Consider the following 15,599-nt stretch of genomic DNA (forward strand, 5'->3'; position numbering starts at 1 on the left):
TCAGAGTCAACTAATTGGCAACTTTTTGCCTACATTGCTGGAAACAGTCATACTATGCTGGCACCTCAGGATCCACAGATAATACAAGTTTGGTATTATCTACGTAATTCATAAAGACTAACCCCAGATGGCAAAGTAGCTGGACCAACGCCCTCAAGTAGATACTGAATAAAGTGAGGCTCTGTGCAAAACCCTGGGACACCCCCTTTCCTGCTTCTGAATTTCAAATGATTCAGTGGAAGATAAATTGCCTGAGCTTCACTGCTCAAAAAGGACGCACACCATCTCAGAGTTTTAACCTTTAGGCCGATTTCAGGTAGTCTCAAAATCAGTATCTCATGGGAGACCGTATCAAATGCAGACAATTGATGTACTAATACTAGGACCACAAAGTTCTCCTTGTTAACTGCCATCCTAAGGTCACCCAGGACGGGGAGCAATGCGGTCTCTGTGCCATGCATTGGGTGGAAATCTGACTCCGTAACCTCAAAATAGCCGACTTAAAAAAAAAAAAAAAAAAAAGAAGAGTTAACATGCTTCACTAAGATTTTCACTTGAAATGGAAGCTGTGAAGCAGTCCAATAGATACTGAGAAAAGTGGGATCTGCTCTTGTTTTTACGGACGTGCCATCACACATGCTTTCTTCTAACCACGGGGAACCACCCTCGAAGACAAAGAGGCATTACAGACAGGGCGTAGAACTTCAGATAACATGCCAGCCAAGGAATGCCACACTTTAGACGGCATCACATCAACCCAATAAAATAGACAGCGCCACCTCACAAAAACTCAGGTCAGAGAGCTGACCTAAGTCTCCCAAAGTAACTGCCCTGCCTCCAGTTCTTTCTTCATTGATGACCAGAGTCTCATCATCCACCATAACCATATCATACTGGTTGGGATTCAGGGGTGGGGGTCTGGAGTGGGTTTCTTCCACCCCATTTAGGGAAGATGAAAGGCCTAACATAATGTAAGTTATTTTCTTTTCAAAATAAACTGCTATGTTGTCAGAACTGGAGAATGCTTTTTAGGAAACGTGACACTGATCGTGTTTGTTCTCTGGCAGGTTGGTTCCCATCGTCCCCATGTCTCTTAAGATTACCTGTTCTAATACTAGAATGGATAAAAAAGTGACTGGACCAGGCCTGGGGCACAACTGATCCTCTAGCCACTAAGTTCTCAGGGTCAAAACTAAAATCAAAAGTGTGGCCAGCACTATGCGCGGGGCCACTGGCATATTCTATCAGCCTAATGCTTTTCAAAGAATGGATGAAGTCCCTGCTTGAGAGCATGTGCGGCTTCAGCAGATGTAATAACCAGGTGGACATGGGCATAAGGGATGCACTTGACAAGTTAGTCAGGGGTCTGGTAGAACTAAAGCTCACCTCTATGGCTAACAATACAAAATACCCCTTCTTCTACAACACAAAGAGCATCAAGAGACCATTTCAAGTAGCTTATACTGTAAACAGGACAGCCGAGAATAATGACATTTATAAAAAACGACAGTAAAGTAAACTTTGAACGAGACTCTACAGAAATATAAATAGTTTGTAATTAGGGGTAAATGTTGACAGCAAAATAAACTCTGAATACACTCAACATTTAAACAAAAAAACACTGCTTAAAATAATAGCAACATGAGGCAAACTTGATGAGCTCCAAGGTGGCTGTGATCTCTGGCGCTGCTCTGACTCTGAGGCTATAGGGAGCTGAATAGAGCTGGAGGCGGCCTACCAACTGATGAATGAAGGTGCATAGTTCTTGGTTTGCCCAGGTTAGCGGTTTATGAGGCTCCTAATACTATAGGAGAAATGCACATATATCAAACAGACACGACCCTGGAGTGGTAAAGATGGCAGTGTTGCTTGAAAGGGATGTGAGAGAAGTGGACACACAGAAAGGAGTGGAAGCAAAAAGGGGTTCCTAAGAACGTACTGCATGATGTTTTACCCCACCGCTATCCGATTACCGGGGCTCAGATATATGAGGGGTAGGTATGAAAGCCCATTTGAAAAGTCATGCCTTTGAGGAACATGAAACAGCATATGACTAAATATAAAGAACATCTCTTCCCGAGGATCCAGGCTTTCGCAGGGCAGATGGTTCTACCAGGGGAAATCAATGACTATGGTCACCCGTAAAGTTTTACTGAGTACAACACAAGGATGGTGTAACTGGAGGGAACCTTATAAAAAAAATTGAGTTCTATTACCGTTCCACAGTCAAATATTAGAGTCCTTTAAGCAGCATGTGGGAGGAAAGAACAAGTTACTTACCTTCTGTAATGCCTTATCTGGTAGAGACAGTCTAGTTGCAGATTCCATATCTTTGAGTTTTTCCACAGCATCAGCTTGATCTGGAGAATTTTCTAAGCAGTACCCCTGTGCGCGGTTAGGTGGAGATGACTGGCTCCGCGCCAGTCATCCTCTGTGCCAGATATGACATTGCAGGTCCTATATAGGTGCCACCCTGGTGATCTGATGTCAGTTTCTTTTCACGACTTTCCACGCAAGAAGCGCAGAGCCATGAAGAACACAGACTACTGTTGTGTCAAAAGTAGGACCCTGAAAGGGGCGTCCCTAGAAATCAGTTCGCAGAGCTGGGAGGATGAGTGGGTCAGTAAGGAATCAGTAACTAGAATATGTCTCTAGCAGATAAAGCACTACCGAAGATAAGTAACTTGTTCATGCGATAGAGACTAGTTGCAAATTCTTTACCTTTGAATAGATACCTAAGCAATAACATCTCCGGAGGTGGGTCTGAAAACCAAGATCATACTAAAAAGTCCTGCAGGACAGAACGGCAAAGTAGCCATCTCTATGGACCGGACTGCCCAGGCAGTAGTGCTTGGTAAACATGTGCAGAGAAGTCCACGCTGCTGCCTAAAAGATGTCAAGGGCTAACGCAGTGGTCGCAGCTGCAGCTCTGGTAGACTGAGCATACAAACCTTCAGGTGGTTCATTTTTGGCCAGTGCGTGGCAGATCTTAATGCAGAACACGACCCATCTGGAGATGGTCCACTTCTGCACTGTCTGACCTTTCTTAGCACCCATATATCTGACAAGAGTTGATCGTCCACTCAGAACTCCCTTGTACGATCAAAGTAGAATGCCAATGCTCTTTTTGGGTCCAGGCGGTGGAGTCTCCCCTCTCTCTAAGATGGATGTGGGGGTGCGTAAAAGGTAGGCAAGGTGAAGGATTGGCCTACATGAAAGGGCGTTACAACTTTTGGCAGAAAGAAGGCCCTAGTGTGAAGCAGCAGTTATCAGGGTAGATGAAAATGTAGGGCGGCTTAGATGACAATACCTGCAGCTCACTCACCCTGCAGGCAGATGTAATGGTCACAAGGAAGGCTGTTCTCAAAGTGAGAAGCCTGAGAGGACAATAGTGGAGAGGATCAAAATGAGTGCACATCAGAAAGGTCAAAACCAAATTAAAATCCCATTGGGGCATAATGAATGGGGATAGAGGAAACAAATGTCTAAGGCCTTTAAGGAACCTATGTACTTTGAGGACTTAAACAAGAAGGTTGACCAGGCAACCTCAAAAAAGCAGAAATTGCAGACAAATAACCTTTGTTAGCACCCACAGTAGAGTCTTGCTGGATCAAAATAAATTTAAACAAGAGAACCTCAGAAAGGGGCAGAGAGGGGGTCAACAGACTTGCCTATGCAACATGCCACAAATGTCTTCCAACCACAGATGTTTACTGTTTTGGTGAAGGGACGTCTGGCTGCCAAAATAACGTTACAGACTTCAGGCGGAAGGTCAAAAGCTGTCCAATGCCACCGCTCAATCTCCACTCAAGAAGGTGGAGAGTGGATAGGTTCAGGTGCAGAGCCCTCCCTTGCTCCTGTGACAGAAGATCCTCCCAAACGGGCAGATGGATCGGAGGATTGATGGACATGCTTAGCAGCTCGGGATACCAGACTATCCGTGCCCAGTCCAGAGCCACAAGGATTACTTGGGCCTGGTCGTTCTTGATCCTCTTGAGAACTCTGGGAAGAAATGGTATGGGTGAAAAGGCGTACAGGAGGACAGAGTTCTACTCGAGATGAAAAGTTTCTCCAAGCGACTGTCACATTGGAAACTCCAACGCACAAAAAACTGTTGACATTGCATGTTCTATGCAGAGGCAAACAGATCTAACCAAGGCTCTCCCCATTGCTGAAAGATCTTGCACCACCTCTGGATGGAGACACCATTCGTGATTCAGTAGACATTTTCTGTTGAGTTTGCCGCCTCTGGTGTTCAGAGAGCCCGCCACTTGAACCACCAGGATATGCCATGCTGTTCCAGCCATGTTCAGAGGCGCAGAGCCTCCTGTCAAAGGGTCCACGACCCCATCCCGCCTAGCTTACTGCAGTACCACACGGCGGTCGTGTTGCCTGTGAACACTGCACCATCTTCCCCTTGAAAGAGAGAAGAAATGCCTTCAAAGCTAACCGGTTGTACAGAGCTCCAACAGGCTGATATGGAGTCCGAGACCAGATGACTCTGATCTTCACCTCTGCATGATGACCACCCCATCCCAGGAGTGACAAATCAGTCACTACTGTCAGATCAGGATGGGGGAAGGGAGAGGGATCTGCCTCTGACCCGATCATGGTTCCTTAACCACCAATGCAGATCTTGCGCAGTTCCCTTTAAGATCTCAACCTTGTCAGAGAGATTCCCCTAATGCTGCACCCACTGGAACTTCAGGGCCCACTGCAGAACCCGCACGGAGGAGGCCATAAGGCCCCTCAGAGTCATTTGCACTGAAATACAGAATAGAGGCTGAAACATTGGTATCATAGTCTGAATATCCTGGACTTGCCACTCCGGAGGATAAGCCTGAAACTGCACTGTGTCCAGAACAGCTCCGACATAAGGAAGTGTCTGGGAGGGAGTCAGTGCGACTTTGGCACATTTATAGTGAACCCCAACGAATGCAGGAGGTCCGTCGTAGACTGGAGGTGGGAGACTAAAGCCCCTGATCTGCGCAGATGAGCTGCGACCACCGCCATCACCCTGGTAAACACCCGAGGGGTGCTAGTAAGGCCAAAGGGGAGCACAGTGAACTGAAAGTGCTCGTAGCCTACCATGAACTGCAAGTAACGTCTCTGGGCAGACAGGATGGGAATATGAAAATAAGCGTCCTGCAAGTCCAACGCTACCAGCCAGTCTCCTGAGTGTAGGGCAGATAAAACCTGAGCCAGAGAGAGCATTTTGAACTTCTGCTTCTTGGGGAAGAGATTGACGGATTGAAGGTCTAGGGTAGGGCAGAGGCCCTTGTCTTTTTTGGGGACCAGAATGTAGCAGGCATAGCAACCAAAACCTACTTTTGACATGGGAACCCTCTCTATGGCTCCCTTGGCCAAGAGAGCCGTAACTTCCATGCAGAGAAAGGATAAATGCTCCTCTGTCATCCAATTGTATGATGGTGGCATGGATGGAGGGGTACTCTCAAAGAGGAGGGAGTAGCTCCTTCGGAGTATCTGCAAAACCCACCTGTCTGATGTGGTTGATTGCCAGTGGAGCAGGTGATGGTGAATCCTGCCTTGGACTGGCCCTTGGTGGGTATGGCACAGGGGCTGGCTGGGAATGGACCCAGTTGGAGGCCCCTTCAGTAACCACATAAGGCAGACTATAGCATTAGAATCCTTGAAGCACAAGTGCAGAGTCTTCCTGGTTTCCAAAGAGATGGGTGCTATCAAAAGGCATGTCCACCAAAGTAGCCTGGACATCCCCCGACAAGCCAGATGTCCTCAACCAGGTGTGGCACCTCTGGACCACTGTCGACGAAACTGCTCTGCCTAGTGAGTCAGTCATGTGCATGCCACAACAGATAGTTAACTTTGCTGCATCTCTCCCATCGACAACTGCCTGGGAGAGTACAGCCTGGGCCTCCTCTGGAACCAGTGGCAGCACTTTCACAACTGTATCCAACAAGGTATGCGGTATTCATAGACCGCAATGCTAGGCTGGAGGAAGAAAAAAATCTTCTTCCAAAGTGTATCCAACCTTTTGGATTCCCTATCTGGGGTGCGAAAGGGAACACGCCCTGGTAAGTGGAGGCTTGGATGACAAAACTCTCAGCAGTGGGGTGGGGTGCTACATTAGAAAGCTTGGGTACCCTGGAGCGGGGCGATGGCAGCAGGCAATTGTCCTGTTCACTGGAGCCCCTGTGCTGAGTTTGGAATAGATACCCAGTAGGATATCCAAAAGTGCTTTAATGAAGGGAAGCATGGGTTCAGAAGGAAACCCCATGCTGAAACACCTCCCTCAGAGAGTTAGTCCTGACTGCCACAGAAGGCAACTCAATGTCCAAGACCTCAGCTGCTCTTCTCACCATCACTGATTAGGAAGCCCCGCCTCTACAGCCACAGACGGTGGAGTAAGCATGCCAGTATCTGGAGAAGTATCCAGTCTGCTTGCCTCACCCAAGTCTGTATGGCAATCCATACGATCTTGGAGCTGGTATTCTAAAGGGTCCAGTGACCCCTCCCATTCCTTACCATAACCTAGCCCATATGAAAGGGGCTCAGGATCCGACATAGGAGGCAATGTTCCTGTCTGCGTCGGCATCATACAACGCCCATCCGGCTCCATGTCGGAGTTGGCAATGAGAAAGGGGATGGCGCCATGCATGGGCAGTGCCTGGAGCATCGGCGTTGGTGAAGGTCGGGGTGGTACGACAGACACCAGTCCGAATCCAGGACCTAATCCATCAGTGCCACCCAGCGCCAAGGCCGAAGCTGTTGGCACAGAACGAGAAAGGGCCACTTCCGACTCCGTGGGCCCTGAAGGCGCTCCAGTGGAGTCAGGCTGCCCAAAAATGAGGAGCATGGCCTCAGAAAACTCTATAAGTTGATCAGGGGTCGCTCCAGCTCCCAGAAACTTAGGGAGGCGCAGAGTCGACTCAGGGGCAGGTTCCTCGAAACCGGGCCTAGAGCGCTGACGCTCCCTCGTCTCGTTGGCTGACGGACGAGAAGAAGTCGAAGTACGCTTCAACTTCTTGCTTGTCTTCTTGTACCTCGACTTACCTGATCTTCTTGAGGACTTAGAGTGGGACGACTATGGAGGACTCCACAACCGCTGCTGGTACCTTCATCTTGATAGGGACCTCAGCTTGCACGGAGTAGAGTTTCAGGCCACCACTCCCTCAAAGCCTCCGGATGCATGGTTTTGAAACTCAGAGCATGACTTTGGGTCATGGTCGCGTTCAATGCACTAAAGACACACAAGGTGCGGATCTGTCACCAATATCACCCAATGACATGGCCCACAGGGACTAAACTCCGCCTTTCTTGATGACATCCTCGATGCACCAGGATTAGAAAATTCGAAAAATCTTTCACAAAAAGTCAGAAAAATGCCAGTCAATAAGTGACTGAGAGAGTGCTCTTCAGATCTGAGCTAGCTGGAGTGGAAAGAAAATAAATTACGTCAGTGCGCCAGGATGGCACCTATATAGGACCCATTATGTCCTATCCAGTGCGGACTATTCCGATGACTGACGCGGAGCCAATCGACTCCACCAAACGGCACGCAAGGGTACTGCTTAGAAAATACTTTGGATCAAGCTGACACCAGGGGAAAATTCAAAGGTAAGGAATCTGCAACTAGAAGTCTCTATCAGATTGACTCAGCTGTGCCTCAAGTTTGAAAACTGTCTTTTTACTTCTCTTGAAAACTTGAGAGATCAAGGTGGAGCATTTTTAAAATGTTAAAATGAATAAAATTCACATTCTTGTAAATATTGACATCCTAGTTAAGTCACTAGGCTTCAAATCTGAGGTTCACCTGTTTCAAGGGGATGTCTTTTTGGAAAGTAATGCGGTGGTCAAAGCGTCAGTGTTGAAAGTCTGCCTATTAGGGATGTGGCAGGGAAGTTTTGGAGGAGTTGGCTAATACTGGTCAGTGTAAGCTAGTCACTAAATTAGAAGCCAGTAAGGGTAAAACTGTAGTGCACAGCACTAGACTCCTTATATTCTCAAATTTACCCTTGCTACTGTGAAGCTTAGGCAGGATCTAAAGGTGATAAAAAGAGGAGTATTGCCTATGAACGTAGGAGCCCTTATGGCTCCCAGTGAACCTGTGAGTTTGTGATAAAGGAAAGTAAGGGTTTGCTCATCTGAAAGCAGCAGTGGAATTTGTAATGTTAAGAGAGTCTGTGTCACTTGACTGAAGTAAGGTGATATGGCTGCTCCTTGCTACCTGCTGGGTGATCCGTGTTGTAGGTATTATGGGAACAGTCTAAAGATACTTTCCCTCCTGCAGGCCAGAGAGTAAGGACAACAGCGCATATCCTGTGTTATGCACTGAACTTGTGTTTAATTTGAGAGTGTATTGTTATGTTTGTTACCTTGCCCCAGCAGCTAATTTCCTCGCCTAGCTTTAATTGGGTGGATAATGATACTTGATAGGCAATCTTACCTTTTCTTTTTATTTCAGAGTTTTGTTGTAGACGTTTATGCAAGACTGTGCCTCAATGTTCATAATCTTAGTAAATTCTGATGCACTGATAATCTCAATAAAAACATTTAGACCATAAATTATTGGCTAACTGTGAGAAAGATTCTGAAGGAAAAATAGAAGAGAGGTAACAGCCCCATCGAATAAGATTGGGTTGCTAGTTATTGTTTCAGTAGTCTTGTTTTTCTGTGAGATGGCTTCCACTGATAGCACATAAGTAAAACGGCCAAACTGAAGCATTACTGGGAATTAACAGACTAACCAATGGTATGGGAATGAATTAACCATGCGAAAACAATTCAGTTGAAACATTTGATAGTCAAATAAATAATGGACCATCTTATCAAGGAAAGCTCACCACAAAGGGTGCCGAAAAAGAAGAGAGATGGATCCCTTAAAGAGCTGAGAGACTGAAGCACTAGTAGTTAAGACAATGATTCAGGCCAGCTGAGAGGAACTTGCTCATTACGTTAGGCATCAACATGCACAAAACACTCAAACTCAACAAAGGACCCATAAAGAGGGTTTAACCAAGGTCCGTAAGTTTATCCAAACAAATGCTGGTTTCCCAAATGATAACAAGGTCACTCATGAAAAGAGAGCGCAAATATGGCAACTAACCAGTTATTAGACACTATACCGAAAAAAACACCAAAACGGTGTTGACACAAATGCTGCTGTGACTAGACAAGTTGACTGCTGGGGTGAATTAAGTGGGCTTTTTGCCAGAAGGCTTTTGTTAGTGTTGACGCCTTCGTGTTCCAAATCGATGCAGAACTTCTCTGCAACCTGAATGATAATGCGGGTTAACAAATCACAAAAGCATTTCTAAAACTGAGTCACTGTACACATCCACAACTTGTACGAAATATATGCAAGAGTAGGGTTTCTTGGCAATTTTAAAGTGCACATGTCCTTTATTTTAATGGTGAGAAATGAAAATGTCACTTACCCAGTGTACATCTGTTCGTGGCATCAGTCGCAGTAGATTCGCATGTTTTGCAATAGCTCGCCATCTGGTGTTGGGCCGGAGTGTTACAAGTTGTTTTTCTTCGAAGAAGTCTTTCGAGTCAAGGGACCGAGTGACTCCTCCTTTTGTCTCCATTGCGCATGGGCGTCGACTCCATCTTCGATTGTTTTTCCCCACAGAGGGTGAGGTAGGAGTTGAATTGTAGTAATAGTGCCCATGCAATGGAGTGACTAAGTATGCACCTATTTAAGGTTGAGATGATACATATATAAATAATTGAAGGTAACTTCCAAACTGCTACAGGCTCCCGGGGAGGCGGGTGGGCACATGTGAATCTACTGCGACTGATGCCACGAACAGATGTACACTGGGTAAGTGACATTTTCAGTTCGATGGCATCTGTCGCTGTAGATACGCATGTTTTGCATAGACTAGTAAGCAGTTATCTCCCCAAAAGCGGTGGATCAGCCTGTAGGAGTGGAAGTAGTCTGAAATAATGTTCTTAATACGGCTTGACCTACTGTGGCTTGTTGTGCGGATAACACGTCTACACAGTAGTGCTTGGTGAATGTGTGAGGCGTAGACCATGTGGCTGCCTTACATATTTCTTGCATTGGGATGTTTCCTAGAAAGGCCATGGTAGCACCTTTCTTTCTGGTTGAGTGTGCCCTTGGTGTAATGGGCAGCTGTCGTTTAGCTTTAAGGTAGCAGATTTGGATGCATTTAACTATCCATCTGGCTATACCTTGTTTTGATATTGGGTTTCCTGCATGAGGTTTTTGAAATGCAATAAATAGTTGTTTAGTCTTTCTGATGTTTTTTGTTCTGTCAATGTAATACATCAATGCTCTTTTGACATCTAATGTATGTAGTGCCCTTTCAGCTACGGTATCTGGCTGTGGAAAGAACACTGGAAGTTCCACTGTTTGATTTAGATGGAACGGTGAAATAACCTTTGGCAAAAATTTAGGATTGGTCCTTAGGACGACCTTATACTTGTGTAGTTGTATAAAAGGTTCCTGTATTGTAAACGCCTGAATCTCGCTTACTCTTCTTAGGGAAGTAATGGCGATGAGAAATGCCACCTTCCAGGTTAGGAACTGTATGTCGCAGGAGTGCATGGGTTCAAAAGGTGGACCCATAAGTCTAGTTAGGACAACATTTAGGTTCCATGAAGGAACAGGTGGTGTTCTTGGTGGTATAATTCTCCTAAGGCCCTCCATGAATGCTTTAATGACTGGTATCTTATATAGGGAAGTTGAATAGGTAGTCTGCAGGTATGCAGATATTGCTGCAAGGTGTATTTTAATGGAAGAGAAAGCCAGGTTAGATTTTTGTAAGTGAAGCAAGTAACCCACTACATGTTCTGGAGTTGTGTGTAATGGTTGTATTTGATTAATATGGCAGTAGCAAACAAACCTCTTCCATTTACTTGCATAGCAGTGCCTGGTGGATGGCCTTCTGGCTTGTTTTATGACTTCCATACATTCTTGGGTAAGTTGTAAGTGCCCGAATTCTAGGATTTCAGGAGCCAGATTGCTAGATTCAGCGATGCTGGATCTGGGTGTCTGATCTTTTGGTTGTGCTGTGTCAACAGATCTGGCCTGTTGGGCAATTTGATGCAGGGTACTACTGATAGGTCTAGCAGCGTTGTGTACCAGGGTTGCCTTGCCCAAGTTGGTGCTATCAATATGAGTTTGAGTTTGCTTTGACTGAGTTTGTTTACCAGGTAAGGAAGGAGAGGGAGAGGAGGAAAAGCGTAAGCAAATATCCCTGACCAGTTCATCCATAGGGCATTGCCTTGGGATTGTTCGTGTGGGTATCTGGATGCGAAGTTTTGGCATTTTGCGTTCTCCCTTGTCGCAAACAAGTCTATCTGAGGTGTTCCCCAGAGTTTGAAATAAGTGTTCAGAATTTGGGGGTGAATTTCCCATTCGTGGACCTGTTGGTGATCTCGAGAGAGATTGTCTGCGAGTTGATTTTGGATCCCTGGTATAAATTGTGCTATTAGGCGAATTTGGTTGTGAATTGCCCAACGCCAAATCTTTTGTGCTAGCAGGCTTAACTGCGTGGAGTGCGTCCCCCCCTGCTTGTTTAGATAATACATTGTTGTCATGTTGTCTGTTTTGACGAGAATGTATTTGTGAACTATTATTGGTTGGAAAGCTTTTAGTGCTTGAAAAACTGCTAGAAGTTCTAGGTGATTTATATGCAGTTTTGTTTGATGTACGTTCCATTGTCCTTGTATGCTGTGTTGATCGAGGTGTGCTCCCCACCCTGTCATGGAAGCATCTGTTGTTATTACGTATTGTGGCACTGGGTCTTGGAAAGGCCGCCCTTTGTTTAAATTTATGTTGTTCCACCATAGAAGCGAGAGGTAAGTTTGGCGGTTTATTAACACCAGATCTAGAAGGTGACCCTGTGCTTGTGACCATTGTGATGCTAGGCACTGTTGTAAGGGCCTCATGTACAGTCTTGCGTTTGGGACAATGGCTATGCATGAAGACATCATGCCTAGGAGTTGTAGTACCATCTTTGCGTGTATCCTTTGTGTTGGATACATGCGTTGTATGATGGTGTTGAAATTTCGAATTCTTTGTGGACTTGGAGTGGCTACTCCTTTTGATGTGTCTATTATGGCTCCCAGGTATTGTTGTACCTTGCGCGGCAGAATTTTGGATTTTGTGAAATTGACGGTGAACCCTAGTTTGAAGAGGGTTTGTATGATATGATTTGTGTGATTTGAGCACTGTATTAACGAATGGGCCTTGATTAGCCAGTCGTCTAGATATGGGAACACATGTATTTGCTGCCTTCTTATGTGTGCAGCGACTACCGCTAGGCATTTGGTAAAGACTCTTGGTGCGGTTGTTAATCCGAAAGGCAGTACCTTGAATTGGTAATGTATTCCTTTGAATACAAACCTTAGGTATTTCCTGTGCGATGGGTGTATTGGTATATGGAAATAAGCATCCTTGAGGTCTAAAGTTGCCATGTAGTCGTGTAGTTTTAGCAATGGCAATACTTCTTGTAGTGTGACCATGTGAAAGTGGTCTGATTTGATGAAAGTGTTCACTACTCTGAGGTCTAGGATTGGTCTCAGCGTTTTGTCCTTCTTTGGTATCAGAAAGTACAGTGAGTAAACTCCTGTGTTTATTTGTGTGTTTGGCACTAATTCGATTGCATTCTTTTGCAATAGTGCCTGCACTTCTATCTCCAGGAGATTGGAATGGTGTGTTGTCAAATTTTGTGCTTTTGGTGGTATGTTTGGAGGGAATTGTAGAAATTCTATGCAATAACCATGTTGGATAATTGCTAGAACCCAAGTGTCTGTAGTGATTTCCTCCCATGCTTTGTAATAATGACTTATTCTTCCCCCCACTGGTGTTGTGTGGAGGGGGTGAGTGACATGTGAGTCACTGTTTAGTAGTAGGGGTTTTGGGGCTCTGAAATCTTCCTCTATTTCTAGGGAATTGCCCTCCTCTATATTGTCCCCGAAAACCTCCTCTATACTGTCCCTGGTAACTGGACGGTGTTGCTTGTGAGGTGCTGGCTTGTGTGCTCTGACCCCGAAACCCCCCTCGAAAGGGCGTTTTACGGAATGTGCTGTAATTCCCTCTGCTCTGCGGGGAGTAGAGTGCGCCCATGGCTTTGGCAGTGTCCGTATCTTTTTTGAGTTTCTCAATCGCTGTGTCCACTTCTGGACCGAACAGTTCTTTTTCATTAAAAGGCATATTGAGAACTGCTTGTTGAATCTCTGGTTTAAATCCAGACGTTCGGAGCCATGCATGCCTTCTGATAGTTACAGATGTATTAATTGTCCGTGCAGCTGTATCTGCAGCGTCCATGGAGGAGCGGATCTGGTTGTTGGAAATGGTCTGTCCCTCCTCAACCACTTGTTTTGCCCTATTTTGTAAGTCCTTGGGCAGATGTTCAATGAGATGTTGCATCTCGTCCCAGTGGGCTCTGTCATAGCGCGCAAGTAGTGCCTGGGAGTTCGCGATGCGCCACTGGTTTGCAGCTTGTGCTGCGACTCTTTTACCAGCTGCATCGAACTTGCGGCTTTCTTTATCTGGGGGTGGTGCATCTCCAGATGTGTGAGAGTTGGCCCTTTTCCTAGCTGCTCCTACAACGACAGAGTCTGGTGGCAGCTGTGTAGTGATGAAAACCGGGTCTGTAGGAGGCGCCTTATACTTTTTTTCCACCCTTGGTGTGATTGCCCTACTTTTGACCGGCTCCTTAAAGATTTCTTTCGCGTGCCGGAGCATACCAGGGAGCATAGGCAGGCTTTGGTATGAGCTGTGGGTGGAGGAGAGTGTGTTGAATAAAAAATCATCCTCGACCTGTTCTGAGTGGAGGCTTACGTTGTGAAATTGTGCTGCTCTAGCCACCACTTGAGAATACGCGGTGCTGTCTTCTGGTGGAGATGGCTTCGTAGGGTATGCCTCCGGACTGTTATCTGACACTGGGGCGTCGTATAGGTCCCATGCGTCTTGATCTTGGTCACCCTGGCTTATGGTGGTGTGAGCTGGGGAGTGTGATGGAGTTCGTGCTGGTGAGACGTTAATCACGGGCGGAGGAGAGGGTGGTGGGGTAACTCTTTTCACCACTTTTGGTTGTGGTGTCTGTTCAGTCTGGAACTCCAACCTTCTCTTTCTCCTAATGGGGGGAAGGGTGCTTATTTTTCCTGTCCCCTGCTGTATGAAGATACGCTTTTGCGTATGGTCCACATCAGTTGCTTGTAGCTCTTCCTCAAACCTATGCTTTTGCATTTGGGAGGTTAGCGAGTGCTCTTCTGTATAAGAGCCTGAAGCTGGGTCGCTTGCAGTTTGTTTCGGCATCGAAACCCTGTCTGCGGGTTTTTTCGGCTCCGAGGTGACTTTTTTCTTTTTCGGGGCCGAAACCTCTCGGCGTCGATCTTCTTCGGTGCCGCTGTCTCGGCGTCGAGCCGTGTCCACACCGGCATCTCGGTGTCGAGGCTTGTCTCCAGCACTTTCTCGGTCCCGAGAAGGCTGCGTGCCGGTGTCTCGACCGGAGTCGGACGACCTCGGCACTGTTTGGGCCTTTTTCGGTGCCGACGGTCGGTCACCGAATTTATGGGTGGAGCCATGGCCGGATGGCAGTGGCGTCCCCTGGGCCTTGTAAATGTTTCTCTGTGTGGTTTTCGACGTCTTACTCACGGTTTGTGTATCGTCGAATCCTTCGGAGTCCGATTCTTGGATCGAGAAGGTACCTTCCTCTTCCTGCTCCTCGAACTCTCGGTGGGCTGTCGGCGCGGACGCCATCTGAAGTCTTCTGGCTCGACGGTCTCGGAGTGTCTTTCGGGACCGGAACGCACGACAGGCCTCACAGGTGTCTTCACTGTGCTCAGGTGACAGGCACAGGTTACAGACCAAGTGTTGGTCTGTATAGGGGTATTTATTGTGGCATTTGGGGCAGAAACGGAACGGGGTCCGTTCCATCGGCGTTCTTCAGCACGCGGTCGGGCCGACCAGGCCCCGACGGGGGATCGAAAAACTACCCCGAAGGGCACCGGAGCTCTTCGATCTGCGATGCGGTGTGGAATCTAAGTACGCCGATCCCGAACGCAACAATACCGACGAAAATCTTCCGAAATTAGCTAATTTTCCGTTCCGAAACTCGGAGCGACAGGAACACGTCCGAACCCGATGGCGGAAAAAAAACAATCGAAGATGGAGTCGACGCCCATGCGCAATGGAGACAAAAGGAGGAGTCACTCGGTCCCGTGACTCGAAAGACTTCTTCGAAGAAAAACAACTTGTAACACTCCGGCCCAACACCAGATGGCGAGCTATTGCAAAACATGCGTATCTACAGCGACAGATGCCATCGAACCAGTGGTTTTAAGGACAAATTGATTCTCAAACAGGGGAATACTGAAGAGGACTGCAGTAGATTAATTAAGGGGATTATTTAAAGGGGATGGTAAAGCCAGGTTGGTGTGTCAAGTTTCCAGGGAGGAAAATTTAGTCTGATATTATCACCTCTTCTACTCTTCCATAGGTGTTCTATCGTAGAAGGCTATACTTTAAATAGCATCCTGTGAATTCAAGAGCAACATTTTAGGTGTGCTCTGGTCAGGATTGGTGACTCTGTTGAATTGGACCTCTTACCGAGTATCAGGACTCTCTTGGATTTCAAGGG

At 46.6% G+C, this 15,599-nt stretch overlaps 1 protein-coding gene across 3 annotated transcripts in view; it reads right to left on the bottom strand.

Moving 5' to 3' along the window:
* PHTF2 (putative homeodomain transcription factor 2) overlaps window positions 1-15,599 on the bottom strand; it is a 489,158-nt gene that overhangs the window by 203,730 nt on the left and 269,829 nt on the right. The window lies entirely within an intron of this gene.

Source organism: Pleurodeles waltl, chromosome 4_1 (assembly GCF_031143425.1).
Source record: "Pleurodeles waltl isolate 20211129_DDA chromosome 4_1, aPleWal1.hap1.20221129, whole genome shotgun sequence".
Lineage (NCBI taxonomy): Eukaryota > Metazoa > Chordata > Amphibia > Caudata > Salamandridae > Pleurodeles > Pleurodeles waltl.